The sequence below is a fragment of the Schistocerca nitens genome, chromosome 12 (genome assembly GCF_023898315.1).
Source record: "Schistocerca nitens isolate TAMUIC-IGC-003100 chromosome 12, iqSchNite1.1, whole genome shotgun sequence".
NCBI classification, from domain to species: domain Eukaryota; kingdom Metazoa; phylum Arthropoda; class Insecta; order Orthoptera; family Acrididae; genus Schistocerca; species Schistocerca nitens.
This window is the reverse complement of record NC_064625.1, coordinates 44,750,428-44,767,481: the sequence shown is the minus strand read 5'-3', so window position 1 is coordinate 44,767,481 and position 17,054 is coordinate 44,750,428. Positions and strand designations below refer to the sequence as shown.

At 43.4% G+C, this 17,054-nt stretch overlaps 1 protein-coding gene across 2 annotated transcripts in view; it reads left to right on the top strand.

Annotated features, from left to right (window-relative positions):
- The first annotated feature begins 16,951 nt into the window (after positions 1–16,951).
- LOC126215035 (general transcription factor 3C polypeptide 3) overlaps positions 16,952–17,054 on the top strand; it is a 33,105-nt gene continuing 33,002 nt past the window's right edge. Inside the window, exon 1 of one of the 2 annotated variants that reach the window (XM_049941668.1) lies at positions 16,952–17,054. The gene's annotated coding sequence lies outside the window, so the exon portion shown is untranslated. The other variant, XM_049941670.1, reaches the window with a different exon arrangement.

Below are 17,054 nucleotides of genomic sequence, written 5' to 3'. Positions count from 1 at the left end.
CTTAACTATCCAAGAATACGGTGTCAAAATTTCAGAGCGAAATGTGCATTCGTTCAGATTTTATGAGCATAGAACAGAGTGCACATTATGAAGATTTACCAGGGGATGAATTACTGGAGATATGTTTAGGTGGCCACACACAAAATGCGAGTGAAAGTTTTAATTCCACTATTTGACAATTATCTCCTAAACATGAAGGAAATTCATCCCTTCTAATTGTCATGAACGAGGCAGGAATAATTGTAGTAGGCACGCAAAGCTTCAATTATGCCGAGCAAATGGGTAACCAGCGCGTGAGCCGGCAGAATCGACGTGGTTCATTTGAATCGAAGGAAGGTCGGAAAGCACTGCCAAAAGCGCAAAACGAAGCCTATGAGGAAGAAGAAGGATTACTATATGGTGCTGGAGTCGCAGATTAATCTATAAGCATTTTACGTCATTGTTAAATCCTCACACTTCTAGTTTCCGAGAATTTATTTTTCAAAAGCGTTCATCTCGAAATGGCTTTTTTCACGTTTACGTGCAGTCTGACTCAAAAAGTAATGAACCGATCATTATGATAATGATAGTATGATTCTTTATACAATTATGAATTTAATGAACCAACTTGCGAGATGATATCATGATTTTAAGGGTAGTTTTCTTTGCATACCAGAGAAAAAAATCGTGAAAATCGAAGTAAATTGTTCCAACGCCTGCAAAATTTTTAATTTTCACTATTCTCACCTGCATTGAGGATCATATTTTTAGAAAATACGTTATTAATGTAAAATCAAAACCTTTCTGATTGCAGATGAAAATCGGAATGGCTACACTGCACGTAATTGGAGAACTATACTCACTACCTTCAGCGGACGTCACGTCGTAACTTTGTTATTTTTGGCTGAAATTATTCAAAATAATTCACAAAAACTGTTCGATATATGAATGAAATGATGTCAAAATTTGATTAAATTCTAATTAATTCCTCCTAACCAAGAAAATCTCAAAAATCTGTCTCAAACAGCTTCTGATGTGGTTTCCACCCTTAGCATGTATTTCATTGTATTTAACCGAGCACTGAAATACCAGTTGTAATAGATTTAGCTTTAAAATTTCTTTAAACTAACGACATATTTTCTTAAAAATTTCCATCCCCTTTTCACCCCCGTAGGCGTTGAACTTGCAAAAACACTGAAACCAATACATTTTTAAATTTCTAACCGAGAAGTTAAATACTCATTCTCCAAATTTCAAGTTTCCACCATTAGCGGTTTGGAGTTGGCGATGATAAATCATTTAATCAGTCTGGACCTACTTCACCACCTAATGGGTTGAATTTCCAAAAACCGAGAAGTCAAACACCAGTTTTAATTGATGAGCTTAAAAAATGCTTTTGCAGTGAAATGTTTTCATAAAACGTTTCACCTCATATTTCACTCCCTTAGGGGTTGAATTTCCAAAAACAGTGAAATTATTATTTTTTATTTCCAACTGAGAAGTTAAATTCAACTTTTCATATATTTGACTTTAAAAATGCCTTCATTATGAAATAGTTTCATAAAATATCTCATCCCTTAATTCACCCTCTTAGGGGCTGAATTTCCAAAAACACTGACATAATATATTTTTTGTTTGTAACCGAGAAGTCAAATACGAATGTTCATATACGTAGCTTTAAAATGCTTTGTCAGTTCTTTAATAATGATATATTTAAAAAAAATTCACTCACTATTTCACCTCCTTAGGCGTTAAATTTCCAATAACGGTGAAACACGTATTTCTTTATTTCTGATAGAGAAACCAAGTATCTTTCGAAGATCTAGCTTCAACATTGCCTTAATCCCGTTAGGGATGAAATATCGAGAAATCTCTTCCTAAACGACGCCTAAAATTTAAGATCAAAACCCTCTGCAAATTTCAAGTTCCTACACTTAATGATTTGTGCTAGACGATGATGAGTCAGTGAGTCATCCGGTCGGGACATACAGGTATGTGGAGAAGAAGACTTCGCTTGTAACTACATATTGGCTACAGGAGCAAAACCTAACGGTTCAGTCTAAATTTTATGCAACGCTGTATTTAAAATATCGCTTAGTACTACATTGCTTATTGCGACTTATCCTATAAAAACACGTATTTTTTGTGACATTTGGGGATTACTAACAACAATGTAACGCTTATTTTCAAATTCTTGTTTTCTACAGATTATTGCTCTCAAATCAGACGTTAAAACGAATGGATCATCAAATGCAAAATGTGTACGCACATCTTAAATGCAAAAAATGAACGAAGATGACTCATTCATTACCTTAAGTAGGGCAGTATCGTAGTATACGTTACTGCCTTTACAGTTAAAGCAACTAATTAAAAACTAAACAATACTGTCTTTGCTGTGATTGTAGAAAACTAGAAATCTAAATAGCAATATGGGTTATTTTTTTAATGTACAGAAGCGAAATAATGGTGTATTCGGTATTGATGTTTTGTGATTATGCGTGTTAGATATTTTCAGTGTGTTTGGACATTACATCACAATTGAACAGCTTTTTGAAGAGGAACATAGGAGGAAGTGTAGGCCTTTGTGTAATTTAAGTACAAATTACCGTCTCTTCATATTGGTATTGTTGATTAATTTTTGTAATGCCGTAACTGGAATGAAGTTGTCATTCACGACTATTATAGTATACAGCAGTTACAGTAAGCTTTAAACGTGCTCAACACTTTATGTCATTCATTACCCAGGACTGCATTTGACATTATAGATCAATTTACATTGTTACCACGTCTTTCTTCACTTATTATACGTTTTTACACTTCACTGGCATTTTATCGTTGTACGTACTGCAAAAATACGAGAAAAATTTCTCTTCAGTCCCTCTCCATGAATACTGTGTTGTAAATACTCTACGTGTTCTGTATTTCTACTAATTTTTGAAGTGTTAACTCCTCGGCAGCCTTAAATTGACTGACACGATTTTTTTTCAAAAAACAATGCAAAAACCCGCCTACGACGACTGTAAACCTTCGGCTTCATGATAACCGGTTTCGACCGTATATAAATTGCTTATTTTAATTTTGGCGTACCCACTGATGTATCTTCACGAACACCCGGCAGTGAGGCTACACCTTCCCCCCCCCCCCCCCTCTAGGGGTACATGTACCCCGGTTTGTATTGTGTACCACCGCTTTTACCTCACCTAATGAATGTACTACAGATCGGTTTCCCTCCAGGAGAATAACTGGATAACTCAGTCACCTAAACCATTAGACCCTGCTTCCAGTTCAATGAACGAATGAGTACATGCCTCCACCGACAGAAAAACTAAGAACTATGTACGATATTGCAGTGCCAGCGTTATTCCGAATTACATGCATAGCGGCGACTACAGCCGTTATGGAATGCGTGAACTGTATTCGCAATTGCGAAATTGACAACCATCAGCTCTATAATGGAATGACGACAGTAAAAATTTGTGCCGGACTGCGACTCGAACCTGGATTTTCCCGCTTATCGTTAACGGTCGTCTTGTTACTTGACGCATTCCATAACGGCTGTGTTCGCCGCAGTGTGTAGTCCTGCCGACATATTTTCCTATCCGAAGGAACTTCGCATCGTTATTCGGAACAACACAGACACTGCAATATCGTATTTATCCGCCGACACGGGGCAAGCGACTTTCAAGACAAATGTCTCCTCTGTACGGGAATACACACGATAAATGGTCGAGTACAGGTTGTAGACACATGGCTGATGACTTGAGGAAGCTTGGGTCGGACCGTCAGTGGTGTACGGACAGCCAAATGGTAAGGCGGCCGCTCGCCATAATCGGGAACACCGGGGTTCGAGTCCCAGTCCGCCACAAATTTTCACCGTCGTCATCCCACCGTACGGCTGATGCGCCGCTCTCTCGCCTAATGATGACATCCTCCGTCACGTAGAAGAGGACCAAACAGTGGCCACGCTGAAGGGCCCCTGTATCAGAACTCACTGTCTCCGACGCGTGCGTCCCGTCAAGTGGCAGATTTGGAACTGATCCGGCATTCGAAATCATGAGGGTTTCACTCGAAAGAACGAACGAATAATTCAAACGATACATGAAACTACAACAGAATGAGTCAGTGTTAAGGGCCAGCTCTAGCAGTTACGTCGCCCTGGACAAAAAGACAAATTGCCACTCATTAAGAATCAACTATGCTAAAATCACAAAAATCTTTTTTTCTAACTTTCAGTTCTGCAAGCTTTTTTATTACATCTTTTAAATTTATTTGATAAGCAATTTCACGCTCAGTTGCTTGAAACCCAAACCATTAAAGCGATTTTGTATAGTACGTAGTCTAATGTAAAAAGTGCGTGATTGACTTTGACTTACAGAAGCTACTTTCGCCACTTGCTACAGTTATTGGTGTCGTTAGCCAGATTCTTGAAGCAATAGTAAGATTTGGAGCAAATTTTAACTTCGTAATGAAGCTCAGTGGATTGATCAGTTTTCCTTCCTTGTCCAAAAGCGATACCGTCAATTAAAATATATTCTAAATTCTTGCGATGTTTTAGCAGCATTTGTTTACACACAGTATTTAAATCCTATATGTTATACAGAGTGTCCCAGAAATATTGCGGCAAATTTATACGGGAGGACTAACGACAGCATCCATGGCCGCAAATGTCAAGGATAAGCGTCAGCAGAGGTCGATGATCGGAAACGTGACAGTGACTCGTTTGAAACATGGTGTACGACGTGAATACAGCTCTAATGTTAGAACAGATGCACCAACTTTGTGCCATCGGACGCCAAGTGTGCGTGACACCGGCGGAGCGTTGGCTGCAGGACACGCTCGAACACACGGGCAGTTTCTTTGATTGTTGAAGCTGCGCAAAAGATTATTGCGACGGGATCCATTTCAGATTCCACGTTTCGTGGCTCCCCGCAAAGAGAAATCAGTGCTCTATAACTTCCGTGAGCATGGGAACCAGGGAAGCAGTCCACCACGCCCAACCCATGGATGCAGAAATGACTTGTTCAAATGCCTACAAACAGCCAGTCCAAAAAGAGTAGGAGCCCTATCGCGTTGGAACCACATGCTGCGCCTCACGTTTGCGAGAACATCTAACATCTTCAAGCAAGCCGGGAAGAAACTGTTCGAGAAAGGTCTGATAATTCGCGGTGGTCAAGTGGTTTGGTCAGAGGTGTGGCCGAACCCCCGTTCTCCCCCCCCCCCCCACACCAAACACACACACACACACACACACACACATACACACACACGCGCGCGCGCGCGCGCACGCACGTTCACTGTGGAGCAGACCGACTAAAAAAAAAAAAAGCCGGCCGGAGTGGCAGATCGGTTCTAGGCGCTACAGTCTGGAACCGCGCGACCGCTACAGTCGCAGGTTCGAATGTTGCCTCGGGCATCGTTGTGTGTGATGTCCTTAGGTTAGTTAGGTTTAAGTAGTTCTAAGTTCTGGGGGACTGATGACTTAAAAGTTAAGTCCCATAGTGCTCAGAGCCATTTGAACCATTTGCACTAAAAAAAATGTACAAATGTGTGTGAAATCTTATGGGACTTGACTGCTAAGTGCTAAGGTGACGGTCCCTAAGCTTACACACTACTTAACCTAAATTATCCTAAGGACAAACACACACACACATGCCCGAGGGAGGACTCGAAACTCCACCGGGATCAGCCGCACAGTCCATGACTGCAGCGCCCGAGACCGCTCGGCTAATCCCGCGCTGCTCGGAGTTGTACCGTAGACCGCGGTGTACTCTGGTACTGCAGACGATAGTTGTTGTGATCGAATACGCCTTCCCCAGTGGATGTGATCTCACCAGTGAACAACACACATTCTGGAAAATCCATATGTCGGCCACTTTGTTGCAGAAATCACTGTGCGAAACAAACGTGCAGGATGGTCATGTGGATGCAGTAACTGTACCCTTTGGAGGTGAAAGGAGTGTGAGGAAACGGCTTTCAAAAGACCCCAGACACTGCTACTACACTCCTGGAAATGGAAAAATGAACACATTGACACCGGTGTGTCAGACCCACCATACTTGCTCCGGACACTGCGAGAGGGCTGTACAAGCAATGATCACACGCAGGGCACAGCGGACACACCAGGAACCGCGGTGTTGGCCGTCGAATGGCGCTAGCTGCGCAGCATTTGTGCACCGCCGCCGTCAGTGTCAGCCAGTTTGCCGTGGCATACGGAGCTCCATCGCAGTCTTTAACACTGGTAGCATGCCGCGACAGCGTGGACGTGAACCGTATGTGCAGTTGACGGACTTTGAGCGAGGGCGTATAGTGGGCATGCGGGAGGCCGGGTGGACGTACCGCCGAATTGCTCAACACGTGGGGCGTGAGGTCTCCACAGTACATCGATGTTGTCGCCAGTGGTCGGCGGAAGGTTCACGTGCCCGTCGACCTTGGACCGGACCGCAGCGACGCACGGATGCACGCCAAGACCGTAGGATCCTACGCAGTGCCGTAGGGGACCGCACCGCCACTTCCCAGCAAATTAGGGACACTGTTGCTCCTGGGGTATCGGCGAGGACCATTCGCAACCGTCTCCATGAAGCTGGGCTACGGTCCCGCGCACCGTTAGGCCGTCTTCCGCTCACGCCCCAACATCGTGCAGCCCGCCTCCAGTGGTGTCGCGACAGGCGTGAATGGAGGTACGAATGGAGACGTGTCGTCTTCAGCGATGAGAGTCGCTTCTGCCTTGGTGCCAATGATGGTCGTATGCGTGTTTGGCGCCGTGCAGGTGAGCGCCACAATCAGGACTGCATACGACCGAGGCACACAGGGCCAACACCCGGCATCATGGTGTGGGGAGCGATCTCCTACACTGGCCGTACACCACTGGTGATCGTCGAGGGGACACTGAATAGCGCACGGTACATCCAAACCGTCATCGAACCCATCGTTCTACCATTCCTAGACCGGCAAGGGAACTTGCTGTTCCAACAGGACAATGCACGTCCGCATGTATCCCGTGCCACCCAACGTGCTCTAGAAGGTGTAAGTCAACTACCCTGGCCAGCAAGATCTCCGGATCTGTCCCCCATTGAGCATGTTTGGGACTGGATGAAGCGTCGTCTCACGCGGTCTGCACGTCCAGCACGAACGCTGGTCCAACTGAGGCGCCAGGTGGAAATGGCATGGCAAGCCGTTCCACAGGACTACATCCAGCATCTCTACGATCGTCTCCATGGGAGAATAGCAGCCTGCATTGCTGCGAAAGGTGGATATACACTGTACTAGTGCCGACATTGTGCATGCTCTGTTGCCTGTGTCTATGTGCCTGTGGTTCTGTCAGTGTGATCATGTGATGTATCTGACCCCAGGAATGTGTCAATAAAGTTTCCCCTTCCTGGGACAATGAATTCACGGTGTTCTTATTTCAATTTCCAGGAGTGTATACTTTCTTAACTCCGAGGCAACGACACGTAACTCAGGTGACAAAAGACATTGGATACTCACGATACCGTGTTGGATCTCCTTTTTCCCGGCGTAGTGCAGCGTGGTCTCAACAAGTCGCTGGAAGTCCCCTTCAGAAATATTGATCCATGCTGCCTCTACAGCCGCCCATAATCGCTAAAGTGTTACCAGTGCAGTGTTTTGTGCACAAACTGACCTCTCGATTACGTCCCATAAATGTTCGATGGTATTCATGTCGGGCGATCTGTGAGGCTACCTCTAATTGTCCAGAATGTTCTTCAAACCAGTCGTGAACAGTTTGACCCAGTGACACATTAGAGAACATGAATGGCTGCAAATGGTCCTCAAGTAGCCGAATACAACAGTTTTCAGTAAATTATCAGTTCAGTTGGACCAGAAGACCAAGACCGTTCCACGAAAACACTGCCCACACCATTATGGAGCCATCACCAACTTCTGAGCCACCACCATCTTCCACAGTGCCTTGTTGACAACTTGGGTTCGTGGCTTTGTAGGGTCTGAGCCACACTCGAATCCTACCATCAGCACTTAGCCTCTGAAATCAGATCTAACCAGGTCACAGTTTTCCAGTCATCTAGGGTGCAACTGATATGTTCACGAGACCAGGAGAGGCACTGGAGGCGAAGTCACTCGCATCGATCTACTGCTGCCATGTCCCACTGACGCCAAATTTAGTCGCAGTGTCTTAACGGATACATTTGTCGTACATCCCACATTGACTTCTGCTCTTGTTTCACACAGTGTTGATTGTCTGTTAGCACTGGTATCTCCACGCATACGCTGCTGCTCTCGGTAATTAAGTGACGGCCGTCGGTCACTGCTTTGTCCATGGTGAGAAGCCACGCCCAAAATTTGTTATTCTCGGCACATTCTTGACGCTATGGATCTCGTAATATCGAATTCCCTAACGACTTCCGCAATGGAATCTCCCATGCATCTACATCTCCCTCTACATGGATACTCTGTAAATCACATTTAAGTGCCTGGCAGAGGCACCTGCACAATTATTTATTATTCCAATCTCGTATACCGCGCAGAAAGAACGATCGCCTATATCTTTCCGTACGAGCTCTGATTTCCCTTATTTTATCATGGTGATCGTTTCTCCCTGTGTAGGCCGGTGTCAACAAAATATTTTCGCATTCGGAAGAGAATGTTGGTGATTGGAATTTCGTGAGAAGATTCCGTCGCAACAAAAAATGCCTTTCCTTTAATGATGTCCAGCCCAAATCCTGTGTCATTTTAGTGACACTCTCTTCCATATTTCCCGATGATACAAAACGTGCTGCCCTTCTTTGAACTTTTTCGATGTAGTCTGTCACTTTATCTGGTAAGAATCCCACACCGCGCAGCAGTATTCTTAAAGAGGATGGACAAGCGTAGTGTATGCAGTATCCTTCGAAGATCTGTTACATTTTCTAAGTGTCCTGCCAATAAAACGCAGTCTTTAGTAAGCCTTCACCACAGTCTGTTAAATCCCATCGTGCGTCCATAATGACGCCGGAAACTTTTTCGTATTAATCATCTGAGTACAGATGACATCTCCGCGCCAGCCGGAGTGGCCGAGCGGTTCTAGGCGCTACGGTCTGGAACCGCGCGACCGCTACTGTCGCAGGTTCGAATCCTGCCTCGGGCATGCATGTGTGTGATGTCCTTAGGTTAGTTAGATTTAAGTAGTTCTAAGTTCTAGGGGACTGATGACCTCAGAAGTTAAGTCCCATAGTGCTCAGAGCCATTTGAACTACTGTCATCTCTATATGTGCATATCGCTGTGCCACGACTTTTTTCGCCTCAGTGTAATAACAAATATTTCACCAATCATAAATAATCAATAAAAACAGTTTTAGAATTCTTGGTTTTGAGATCTCATTCAGTTCAGTTATTCAATTATATTATTGTAAAATGTGTTTTATTGAGGAAATACACATAATAAATATCTTACGTTATTGATTCAAAAAATTATTTTCATAAAAGAAAAATACAAAAAACTATATCTATAAAATATATTCCTTTTTAAATACAATAGCTTACTGATTCAGTATACAGCCTTTTTGAGTTTATTAAATATTTATTTTATTTAGATACATTTTCACTGTTTCCGTTCGGTATCCATCAAACTAAACAACAGCCTAAATATAGACGCATTTCCCTTCTAATTAACTGGACAGGTGCGAGAAGGGCTTGCGCTCTGAAGGTTCCGCACCGCGAATGGCGCATGGCTGCGGGTAGCATTACCTCGAGCCACGTTACAGTAACTCACACAACAGAGACGATGGTATCTCAAAGCGAGCGGAGATGTTTCGTCACCACAGGGAGCGGCGGAGATCAAACCGGAGCTCTTAATCGCGCAGTAAAATGATGTGCAGCGAGAGACGTCATCATAGACATGAAACTGTAGACAGCTGACGTGACAGAAACCCTTCGCCTGACTACAACTTACATTTTGTGTTTACAAGCAGTAATATTTTTCTATTATTGTGTAGTTGACACGTCAATATTTTTATCACATCATCGACATGAAACTGTAGACAGCTGACGTGACAGAAACCCTTCGCATGACTACAACTTACATTTTGTGTTTACAAGCAGTAATATTTTTCTGTTATTCTGTAGTTGACACGTCAATATTTTTATCATATCATAGACATGAAACTGTAGACAGCTGATGTGACAGAAACCCTTCGCCTGACTACAACTTACATTTTGTGTTTAGAAGCAGTAATGTTTTTCCATTATTGTGTAGTTGACACGTCAATATTTTTATCACATCATAGACATGAAACTGTAGACAGCTGACGTGACAGAAACCCTTCGCCTGACTACAAGTTACATTTTGTGTTTACAAGCAGTAATATTTTTCTATTATTGTGTAGTTGACACGTCAATATTTTTATCACATCGTAGACATGAAACTGTAGACAGCTGACGTGACAGAAACCCTTCGCCTGACTACAACTTACATTTTGTGTTTACAATCAGTAATATTTCTCTATTATTGTATTGTTGACATGTCAATATTTTTATCACGTCATAGACATGAAACTGTAGACAGCTGACGTGACAGAAACCCTCCGCCTGACTACAACTTATATTTTGTGTTTACAAGCAGTAATATTTTTCTATTATTGTGTAGTTGACACGTCAATATTTTTTTCACACCATAGACATGAAACTGTAGACAGCTGACGTGACAGAAACCCTTCGCCTGACTACAACTTACATTTTGTGTTTACAAGCAGTAATATTTCTCTATTATTGTATTGTTGACACGTCAATATTTTTATCACATCATAGACATGAAACTGTAGACAGCTGACGTGACAGAAACCCTTCGCCTGACTACAACTTACATTTTCTGTTTACAAGCAGTAATATTTTTCTATTATCGTGTAGTTGACACGTCAATATTTGTATCACACTTAACAGCAAAATTGACCCCCCCCCCTATATAGCGTGTTTCAAAAAGAATGATGTGATTTCAAAGCTCCATATTTATTGACAAAAAATATGACAAATGTGGGATGGATTGCGAAATACTCAGAAACTCTTAAAGTTTTAGCTGCTTCTTCTGTGTCACGAGGTAACTGGGGGATGAACACATTTTCCTTCACATATCTCCACAAAGAAAAATCGCATGGGGTCATGTCTGAGCATCTTGAATGCCAAGAAAGCAGTGTAGTATTTCAGGTCGTGTGTGCCCTATTCAACGTTGAGGTAGAGTGTCATTGAGAAATTGACGTACGTTGTTGTCCAGTGTGGTGGCGCTCCATCCTGTTGGACAATAAAGTCATCGGAGCCCTTCCGAAGCTGTGGAAAAACCATTTCTGCTGCCTTTGAAGACAATTCATTCCACTCACTGTGGTTTACTCAAAATAGAGGAGACTGTATATTTTTTTAACCGGAAATGGCACGAAAAGACGTTCACTTTAGGTGAGTCTCTTTCGTGTTCGGTAATGTCATGAGGATTCTGGAGACCCCATATGAGCTCATTATGTTGGTTTACTATACTGCTAACATGAAATGTAGCTTCATCACTGAAAATTAACCTTTGTAAAAATGTGTTGTCTTCCATGTCCTCTAGCAGAGAACGTCTGAAGTCAACCCATTTCCTTTTATCGTCAATCCGAATAGCTTGCACTGATTGTAGTCTGTATGATTTACAGGCCCAACAACATCTTAATACTCGCCAGATAGTCGTATTAGGCATTCCCAATTCTTTGCTTCGCAGTGAGAAGAATTTTGTGGACCTCACTCAAACTTTTGCCAAATTCTTTGCACTGTGTCATCAGATGTGCGAGGTCGGCCTGGACTCGTACCTTTGCACAAGGATTCCGTTTCTTGAAATTGGTGATACCAACAACGAATGTTTCTGGGTGCAGCGGATAAATGCCATATTGCTGATGAAAAGCAGGTTACAGCCTCACTGCTGGCACATCGCTGACTTCACAGGGGTTTCTTTTCTCGCCGGGAATCTTTACGCTCTGGCTACTCACTTTGCCAGTTGAATGGATTACGTGCAGTGTGCGAAGCAAAAGTGATATTCTCTGCTCATGTGGCGAGATAGTACAAAAATGTGGTTACTGACACAGTGAAGGAAGCACAGCTATGTATGCATGCTTTTAATGTAGACCGCCCACACTCTGGATACGCTCAACAATTAGAACAGCAGCTCAAAAGTTATCCGGAGCACTTTTTCAGACAGTTGCGAACGTCACAACAAAATTTCCAGTTTATTGTAAATACAGGGTATCCCCCATAAAACTGGTACGCCTCAGCCGGAAATTCGTGTAACAATGAACTACCTAAAGAAGAACACTAGATACATTTATTACCTGTTTATAAGAGATCCTGGAAGTGGTGGCCACGGCATCAAGGCATCACTGACTTTGTGTGATGATGTTACCGGCCATATACTGTAACTCTGCACATGTAAAGTTGTTAGTTCTCTAGTAATGTTCGTTTAAGAACATACACTCCTGTGTGCCCCATAAATAAAAATCATAAGTTGTTAATTCCGCGGACCTTGGGGGCAAGCTGCCTCTACTGACAAGTCTGTTTTCACACAACACGTCGATGATGTGGGTCATACTTTGGTTAGATGTGTGAGCGGTTGTAACAAATGAAACCAGGCCTCATCTGACAGGAAATAAGGCAAGAGATGCAAGTAACCAATAACAATTGATGTTAACAGCCAGTTACAATAATGAATTTTTTTTCCTGATCCTTGGATTTCAACTCTTGCACCACACTTGCATGACAGCCTTTTAATTTCATATCTTTTAGTACATGATGACACAATATGCGAGATAGTCTGTTGCGATAACCTCCTTACCGAATCCTCGTTATGTCCTTGCAAGTTCTCTCTGTTGTTTCAGAGGCCCTCGCTGTCAGTCGCCTATTTCTGTTCACGTTCTGAACAAATCATACTGCGCTCCATTTCTTGTACAGATCTTGAATACTGCTACTTGTGGGGAGTTTCCTACCAGGTTACTTCACTTCAAACATTTCTTAACATTCCTTGATGGAACATGTCCTTACGTAACACTACATGACAGCAGTTCGGTGTTATAATGCAAACTGCCCCATTGCTGTAACAACACAAAAATTTGAGCTTCTCACAGCATCTGACGCATGAATGCAGCTGCACTTAACTTTCCGGTAAAATGCAGTGTAGCCAAGTTTCGAGACAGTGATGAGACTTCACAAGCAGTTCGGCGAGATGATTAACCGGTGCATGAGGCATACCGATTTTATGTGGAACACCCTGTGTTATTGAGCCAGAAATAGTTAAAAATATAAGGATTCGACCTGCAATATTATTAACGAAATTTCTGTAGAAGAGCGGTTGGTATAACTACTCACTCTGTGAAGATATTTCGTCAGTTTTTATTCACGTCTACTTCATTCATTACGTCTGCCACTTGGAGCTTTTTGTTCTCCAAAAAATAGAAAACATTAAATTAAGTCAAACAGTGAAACTGATTACCAAAATTTATTACATTTAATATGACTTATCCTGAAGCTGTGATGATCTGTAAACCTCTGGCGCCAGATAGCCTTACATCCAAAACTGCCTCAAATAAGTGCCTGTGTAAGACAGTCGCTTGCAGTTCTCACTCATGATATTATCTCGTAAATGAAAATGGACCTGTCTTCTTCCTATGACAGTTTCATTGGCAGGATATTAGGAAACTGCAGTTAGTCTACAAATAAGATTGCTTACAGAACACTCATGCAACCATCCCCGACTATTAGGATTGTCAGATCCATACCAAGCAGAGGTACTGAATGTCTCTCAGCACTGTGCAACCTCTAGATGGCACTTACAAACCCAGACCTGTTATTGCTCTGCAGGGTGTTGTATATGTCTGTTGATAATGTGCACAGCAGCCAACAGGAAGAGCTGTCAACCACCTAAACATTACTTCCGTATTGTATTGGCAAACATGGAAATCCTTTCGTCAACAGGCTCCAAAACATAACATTCCATGGACAGCACCTTGTTACAAACCAGCAGCTAGTGCAAAAAGACCTGCCCACATCAACAATGGATAATGTTATGCACCTGGTGGAATAGTACTGGTCTGGTGTGCTAAAAGTTGCTGCAATCACTGCTGACATTTATTGTCAACAACTGAGATGTCTTGCAGTTGCAGTCCAAGAACATTGATCAGGGGGACTGCATGAAGTGATGCTATCCATGATAACAACTGCCCGCATTCTGCTTGACTGACATAAAGCGCTATACACGAGTTGGGTTCGGATGTCATTCCACACTGAGATTATTCACCTGGTTTTGCGCCCTCAAATTTTCACCTTTTCCTCTCTCTATAGAACGGCTTTTGAAGAACATCCTTTCTGAATGACAATGCTCTCCAAACGTGGCCCGACAAGTCCTTTCCCTCAAAAGACATTATTCTTTAGTCATGGAGTCAAAAAGTTACTCAGCATTGTCAGGCTGCAGTAAACAGTGAAGGAGAATGTATTACTGATGACTAAAGTCTCTGTTATGTGTATCTGTTGTGTTTATTAAACTTATAGAAAAATGCTACAAACTTATGCACCAACTCAGTAGGGAGAGTGGGGTAATTGCGATCATTTAAGGGAGAACTGAAATAAAACAAAATCAGGTAAAGTTGTGAATATTATTTATTACTGAAAATTCACTAAACAATGGAAAATCCAGGATAGAATGTAATAGTACCAGAGAAGGAAAGTTGCTACTCTCCATATAGTGGAGATGTTGAGTCGCGATAGGCACAACAAAAAGATTCACACAATTAAAGCTTTCCGCCTTTAAGGCCTTTGTCAGCAGTAGACACACATACACATACACAGACGCATGCACGCACGCACGCACGCACACACACACACACACACACACACACACACACACACACATAAACACAACTTGCACACACGTCTGTAGTCTCAGAGATCTGAGACCACACTGCGAACAGCAGCACCAGTGCATGATAGGAGCGGTGACTGGGTGTCGGTAAGGATGAGGCTGCAGCGGGGAGGGGGAGGGATAGTATGGTGGGAGTGGCGGACATCAAGTGTTGCAGTTTAGATGGAGGGCAGGAGAGAAGGTGCTGAGGGGGGAGGGGGTAAGTAGTGGAAAGGAGAGCAATAAAAGGAAATAAAAGACTGGGTGTGGGAGTGAAATGACGGCTGCGTAGTGCTGGAATGGGAACAGGGAGGGGGCTGGATGGGTGAGGACAGTGACTAACGAAGGCTGAGGCCAGGAGGGTTACGGGAACGTTGGATGTATTGCAGGGAATGTTCCCACCTGTCCAATTCAGAAAAGCTGGTGTTGGTGGGAAGGATCCATATGACACAGGCTGTGAAGCAGTCATTAAGATGAAGGATATCATTTTTGGCAGCGTGTTCAGCAGCAGTGTGGTCCACTTGTTTCTTGGCCACAGTTTGTCGGTGGCCATTCATGCGGACAGACAGCTCGTTGGTTGTCATGCCTACATAGAATGCAGCTTAGCTTGTAAATCACATGACTGGTTTCCCATGTAGCCCGGTCTTTGATGGGATAGGTGATGTTAGTGACTAGACTGGAGTAGGTGGTGGTAGGAGGATGTATGGGACAGGTCGTGCATCTATATTACAGGGGTATGAGCCATGAGGTAAGGGAGCAGGGGTTGTATAAGGATGGACAAGTACATTGTGTAGGTTCGGTGGACGGCGGAATACTATGGTAGAAGGGGTGGGAAGGATAGTGGGCAGGACATTTCTCATTTCAGGGCACAACGAGAGGTAATGCCTAGTGGAGAATGTAATTCAGTTGCTCCAGTCCTGAATGGTACTGAATTATGAGGGGAATGCTCCTCTGCAGCCAGACTGTGGGACTTTGGGGGGTGGTGGGAGACTGGAAAGATAAGGCACGCGAGATTTGTTTTTGTACGTGGATGAGAGGATAATTACACTCAGTGAAGGCTTCAGTGGGACCCTCGGTATATTTTGAGAGAGACTGCTCGTCACTGCAGATGCGACGACCACGGGTGGCTAGACTGTGCGGAAGAGACTTCTTGGTATGGAATGGGTGGCAGCTGTCGAAGTGGAGCTATTGCTGGTGGTTAGGAGGTTTGATATGGACGGAGGTACTGATGTAGCCATCTCTGAGGTGAAGGTCAACATCTAGGAACGTGGCTTGTTGGGTTGAGTAGGACCAGATGAAGCAGATGGGGGAGAAGTTGTTGAGGTTCTGGAGGAATGTGAATAAGGTGTCCTCACCTTCAATCCAGATAGCAAAGATGTCATCAATGAATCTGAACCAGGGGAGGGGTTTAGGATTCTGCGTTTTTAGGAAGGATTCCTCAAGATGGCCCATGAATAGGTTAGCATAGGATGGTGCCATAGCCGTACCGCGGATTTGTTTGTAGGTAATGCCTTCAAAGGAGAAGTAATTGTGGGTGAGGATATAGTTGGTCATGGAGACTAGGACGGAGGTTTTTGGTTTGGAATCCACAGGGCGTCTGGAAAGGCCATGGGCATTAGGAATGTTAGTGTACAGGGAGGTGGCATCAATAGTGACGAGCAGGGCACCGTGTGGTAAAGGGACAGGAACTGTGGAGAGTCTGTCGAGGCAACTCGCTATGTCCTCTCAGCAATATGAAGCATGGCCGCACATGGCAACGTGATGCCCCACCGTTCACGAAATTCCAAACAGAAACGCGACGAGAAACGAATGAGAGGAGCAAACACCAAGCAAGGGCAGCCTACGTCTTCGTAGCTGCGCATGCACAGTACTGCCTGTTTTCTGGCGCTCTCCGGGAACTGCTCAAGCGAACGAGTCAAAGATAACCATGAATCCTCAGTGTAAAAGTTGTGTTTAAATTACTCGTCGACTGCATGTAAACGGACAAATAAATAAACAAAATAAATCGACGAATAAATACACAAAAGAAGGCGTGCTCTTGAAAGTTCCGCCAGTAGTAATTTTAATACAGCGTATCGAAAATGCACATCGATCGATATATCGATTATAGAGTTGCAAGTGGGAAGGTTTGAAGACGATACACTGAGTGCGTGTTTACATTCTCATCGTAAATATTTCGTTAATATCCTAGACAAGAACCGATTCACCCGTTTCTGTAACT